The following is a 6,350-nucleotide window of genomic DNA, read 5'->3' on the forward strand; positions in this document are numbered from 1 at the left end:
CCCGGTCTTATCTGTTCTTGGGTCTTTCTTTCTGAAACAAACTTCTCTAAATGTTTCTTGACACGGATCGCAGAACACACCCTTTCACTTACAAAAATGTAATCAATATACGAAGACGTAGCCGCTTTTATGGTCTTACTCCGGCTGGTGACAATATTAACAATGGCCCGCATTATTAAAGGGGCGACATTAAGCCCAAATACAAGGCGGGTAATACAATATCGCTGTCCCTTGGTTTCTACTGTTTGGAACGGTCAAGGAGATTTGTCAACACGTACTTACAATGAGGCTCGGCTCGGCATAAATCCAGCACTGCAATGTTTGGCCCTTGCTGTCGCTCAATTTTTGTAAGCAAACATTCGCATACTCATTTAGCTTCCGATAATCCATAATGGGCCAAACTTTCTCTTTGTTCTCCTGCAAAACAGCCATGAATATATAACATAATCACGTTGACACACCGGTTCCCGTCAAATCACCGAAGTTAAGCAACGTTGAGCCTGGTCATTACTAAAATGGGTGACCAATTTGGGAAGTCCAGGTGCTGTATGTAGAAGGACGTCGACACCTCTCTGCAAAAAGTTGCAAAAACCTAACGTCCTCATCTCCACTAACGGGGATATACATGCGACTGGGGACCGCTTGTGAATTTCATACTCCCATGAAACTTCCTCCTTAGGAAGAAGCCGGTTAAACCCTGAATAGGGTCGGTACTGACTGCACACACAAAACAGCCATGAGGGATATTAGACATTTCGAAGTTTGTCCTCAGGATATGGCAGCAATCAACCATTATCGACCCCCATCTGCAGTTCACAAATTTATGTTGGAGCTGGGTACTCTGCAAGTCTATTTCTCAACGTAAGTGGAGGTTAATCGCCAGCCCATTTTCACAATGTGGTCCACTTCCAAGTGGCTGTGTCTACTTAGCATGTTTTCATATTCTGCAGAGAAATCAGGCTCGATAATAGTGAAAGCAGACAAATTAGCCTTGCTGAAATGTGGAAAAGTTACCTTACTCGCACTAGATACAGTTACTCCTCCCAGTCACTTGATTGTATCCAGCCCAAGCATTAAATCAAATCCTAGTAAGTACCATCCACAACTAAGACTTCTATGTTCTGCATCGCACCAAGGTTCACTTGCAACACTTCATCGGTATGACACAATCTTGAATTATACCGTCGACTTGACACGATCCAAAACAACACCGTCGATCGACACAACACGATCCCGAACAACACCATCGAATTGACACTCCATATTCCTTATATTCATTAACGACTTCTATTTTTTCCGAGATGGGTATATTTGCTAATGATACAGTGCTCTATAATATGCATGAAGGAAGAACAGATGCACACAAATCTAAGACAATGGCTGGATCTTTAGGAAATGACCTTCAGACCGTAGTGGAATGGCAACGTAAATGAACGGTAACATTTAATGCTAGTAAGACTAAACCATTCTTCTTAACAAATACTAGAAGCCTCACCAACAACCAATATCCATGACAAATAACTCCCTTCCTAAGAATTCTCCTTTTAAACTTATCGGCTTAACATTCACAGAAAATATGAACTGGAACAAATACACTGAGAACATTGAAAAGGCTGTTGCAAGGAAAGTGGGATCCCTTTAACATTCTAGAAAACTACTCACACCATTCGCCTATGCATGGAGTATTGTTGACGCATATTGGCGTGTGCATCTATCAATAGTCTCTTTCTCTTGGGTAGGATCTAAAAACGGTCTCCGATCTAATAGGTTCCACTTTGTCAACTAGGCTCCAACCTCTCTCCTATTGCTGTAATGTTGCATCCCTGTGTCTGCTTTATTGGAATGTGCTCTGATGAACTCATTGTACTTGTACTTCCTCGATGGACATATCGCCGACAAACCTGCTTAGCAACAAAATCACACCCCTTCACTGTTGAGGTCCCTAAATGCCAGAGAGCTTTCTACATAAAGGATGTCTCAAAACGTAGATATTAAACAAAACAATAAGAATCAGATAGTGTGCACCGGTTGTAGGATTCCTAAAAACCATTGAGCCAAAGAATATTGGGGATATTAATCATAGATAATATGAGGGAACACCTTGGTTGCGCATTTTAGGAAGAGTATATAATCTTGGACGTAGTGGCCCAAAGGGTCTGATCCAGTAATAAATTTGTTTGAAAAATAAATTCAATTTAAATAAAACAAGCAATTTTTTTTTAAATTTTGATCCTACTTTTGCAAGTATTATGCGATAACTAAAAGGAGCCAAGTTTACAGAATTTAGGGTCCTGGATATGACCTTAAACAATACCCAGTGGTGAGGCCCCATCTGGCGGGCTTTTGGGAGTGTGGAGCCACCCTTTAATGTCCATTGCTCCCAGGTCCACTCTGACCCAGCGTTACAACTATGGGTTAAATAGAAACCGACTTGAAAACAACAAATATATTCTATTAAAAAAAATTTCTTCAAAATCTTTGGATCTGGCATAAAATAACCTTAAAAGGGTTGATATGCCGTAAAACAAAACCAACCAACCAACAACCCAACAAACCAACCAACAGAATGTAGATATGTCGTTAAGAATAAATAACGTTTTTCAAACGTAATTTGCTCGATCCATTACCTCAACTCCTACACCTTTACCTGTATGTATGTATGTATGTATGTATGTATGTAGGTATTTATGTATGTATGTATGTAAATAATCTTGGCCCACAAAGCAGTGGTTACCGTTCATTTACGTCTCGATTCCACTACGGTCTGAAGGTCATTTCCTCAGGATCCAGCCATTGTCTTGGATTTATGTGCATCTGTTCTTCCCTCATGCATATTATAGAGCGCTGTATCATTAGCAAGGCTAAGGGTGAGGTAACCCTGACAGAAACCTCCAGAGGAGCTTATGCCCTGTAAGCTGCGGCATATATGACCCACCGGCGTGTGGAATATGCTCTGGTGCCCAGCAACCTAAGTTCCAGTCATGGATCAAATGGCATGGTGGGTGGAGAGGGCTCTGTAAGCCATAGTGAAGGCAACCTCCCTAGGAGAAGAAAAACTCTGATATAAAACCTGCGATGACTGCTGCATCCAATGATGTTGACTTGCTCTTCTTTTTGGATCAATGTTGCAGTTGTTTAGAGAGTGGGATTGTCTCGGTGCAAAGTCTTTCCTCACTATAACAATCCTCATGCACGATATAAATTAGATACACTTTTTACCATCTCGTGTATCTTTATATTTTCTGGCAATGTTCGAACGCGAATTTGCTGCCATCATGTATGTATGCATGTATGTATGTATGTATGTATGTATGTATGTATGTATTAGACCTGTACTACTTAAAATGCATTTTATTCCAAAGAATAGGTTAATAGAAAGATTAATGTATCGATGTGCTAAGTCAACTTACGTAGATTTCATTCCAGTAAACTATCTGGGGAAATTAGAGAATGACGTTTAAGTTGAGAAAACAGAATCTCGAAAAAAAAAGCCAGGGTTTTTCTCTTTATTCATATAGGTAGGGGTATACAGAAATTTGATCACTTGGGCAAAGCTTTGATTTCGACGCCTGTTAAAACAGTATTCAAAAGGTCAAATACATTTACTTCTACTATTTTCTTCACAGCCATATCTCCTTGTTTTAATTTTTCTTATGAAATCGCGTTGTTTGGCGAATTTTTCACCGACAGACAAATACGTCCAAAAAAATAGAAATAAAAAAAAGGATAAGAAAGATTACAGATCAAGATGATACGACTAATATAATATTCAAGCTTTTCTTTCTCCATAGTGATATCATTACACATAGAGGCACGCTCCATTGATTATTATGACTTAATTGGAACAATACGCTTAGAAATATAGAGATGAGCCATATCTTGTTTGACACAAGAACGTAAAATGACGACAGAGAGGTTAATAGATTTTCTTTTATATATATGTGTATATATATATATATATTGTGGTTGTGTCTACTTAGCATGTTTTCATTTAAACATTGTTAAAAAGAACAGAGAGCTATACCTATTTCATTTTTACGATTTTTCTTATCATATTTTTGTATGAAAAACAAACAAAATAATAATAATAATAATAAGTTCCATAAGTGTCACGAACGTTTTCTTATCCGTTGTCGAATCATCTTCGAGTGATCTTATTCTGCTCCTTAGTAGTATTATATTGTATAATACACTAATCCGACCGGGACTATAATTTACCTTTTCTCTAAATATTTTAATAAATATTCTCAGGTGTAAAATTTATAGATATTATTACAGCTATTTTTCCGTCACGAAAAAAAAAAAACGATGGTTTAAATCAAAACAATACTAACGAAAATAAAAGACAGTAGAAGATATTAAAATGCCAGTGGCGATTAAAATAAATAAATGCAATAAAATAGATGTTTTAAACTATTAAAAGGACACACCGCAAATGAAAGTGGGTTTCAAAGTTCACCAAAAAGATTCACAAGGAAGATTTACTTATAACAATATAGTAAATTCAACAATTTTAAAGCGGTTTTTGGAATCAGCTCTATGCAGAACATCAATGAGAATTTTAAAGGGTCAAACGTTTTATTCTACGTTTGCCGACATTGTAAGATTATGGTTTGACAATCTTCCGATTTTCTTTTAACGACACGTTAGCAGGCATAAACCAATAAATCTAAGTAAACGTGTGTACACACACACATTCACACACACGCACACACATATATATATGTAGTCATAGACATACAGTCCTGTTTAGTTGCATCACAACTCAACATTTCCGCTAGACTAGCACATCTCCCTAGCCAAGGATCGCTAGAACCGTCGTGTTGATAGTTGGCAGTTCTACCACTCGCCCACAGAAACGATGCCCGCAAATAACCTCGCCGAATGTCTATTTAAACAAACATCCGTCCACCACTTTTATAGTGTTCAAACTGCCTGTTTATAAACAAACAAACAGCAAGCTTTGCATTTTTCAGCCAATAAAGAAGCGGGTGAGATTATTTACGACAGGGCTCTACTGAAAGAGGGGAGCTTAAAATATATTTGTAGTCATCGACATACAATCCTGTTTCGTTGTATGACAAAGCATCAAACCAATGATCGAACCTAGAACCGTTGTGTTGACAGTCGGCAGTTCTTCCATACGACCACGGAAGCGATGCCCGCAAATAACCTCGGCGAATGTACAAAAACTCGAATAAACCTAGAACCCCATCTTCCAACGTAGACCCCTACTACCTTGTCTCCTTCTCCAACATCAGGGGTCTACGTTCCAACCTAAACTGGAATAGGACCGACCACTTCCCTAGATGAATTTATAATTAACGGATACTGTAACTTAACATCGAAATCTGACCCCCAAGATCGCCATGGGCATGGAATATGTGCCTACATTAAAGAAGACCCTAATTTACTTTATATGTGCTTCCGGGTTGCACTAGCTTACACCATTGCATTTGTATTTGTCCTCTATCGCCCCCACAACAGCGGAGTTACTATGCTTAAGAGCATATCTGAAAAAATTGACCACATCCTGTCTGCACATCCCTCGGCTAACATTCACATTTGTGGTGACTTCAATGTCCATAAAGTGGAATGACTGATCCACTCAAATAAGACAGATGATGAGGGGAGGTTTTGTCATGACTTTGCTATTGCCTATGACCTCACTCAGATTGTTCGCGAGTCCATCCGAGTGCCAGATACTACCGGTCAGTTTGCAAGCCTTCTAGACCCTTTTCTCTCAACCTTCCCTGAGCTATGTTCATGCACTGTTCTTTCTCCTCTAGGATCCTTTGACTACTCCGTTGTATCAGTTAAGATAAAAATGAAATGTAATAAGTCCCCAGACGTACCCCTCCACCGTACGGTATACTGATACTCTATGGCTAACTGGGATAGCTTCCGTACATTCATATTTATATCTGATCTACCTCTGCATTCCATGTTTAAAGGATGTGTCCTATATAGTATCAGACCTAAACGAATGGTTAATTGTAGGCATATACCGATTCATACCATCTAAAAAAATTCCAACAAAAAACCTAATAGCCAGCTAGGATTTTCCCCAGAATGTGCTGCTGCCATTGTGCACAGAAATCACTTTTTCCATAACTACCAACGTAATAGATGCACTGAGACTTAAGCTGCTTTCAGGAACACCAGCAACTACTGTAAAAGAGTAATAAAAATGCAAGAGAGCTATATGCCCAATCTGTTAAATCCAAAGTAGCTGATCAGCGGCTTGGTTCCCACCAGTTTTGGCAAATAACAAATAGGATCCTGAACAGAAGTGTTCGTTCTGTCCCAACCATCATCAATGGACCAGAGGTCATCTCGTCAGCTTCAGA

General features: G+C 38.9%; 1 pseudogene; it reads left to right on the forward strand.

Moving 5' to 3' along the window:
* Positions 1-434: 434 nt before the first annotated feature.
* LOC145297438 (5S ribosomal RNA) lies at positions 435-553 on the forward strand (annotated as a pseudogene).
* Positions 554-6,350: the final 5,797 nt, after the last annotated feature.

This window comes from Euprymna scolopes, chromosome 17 (genome assembly GCF_053919585.1).
Source record: "Euprymna scolopes isolate OS-2025 chromosome 17, ASM5391958v1, whole genome shotgun sequence".
NCBI classification, from domain to species: Eukaryota; Metazoa; Mollusca; class Cephalopoda; order Sepiida; family Sepiolidae; genus Euprymna; species Euprymna scolopes.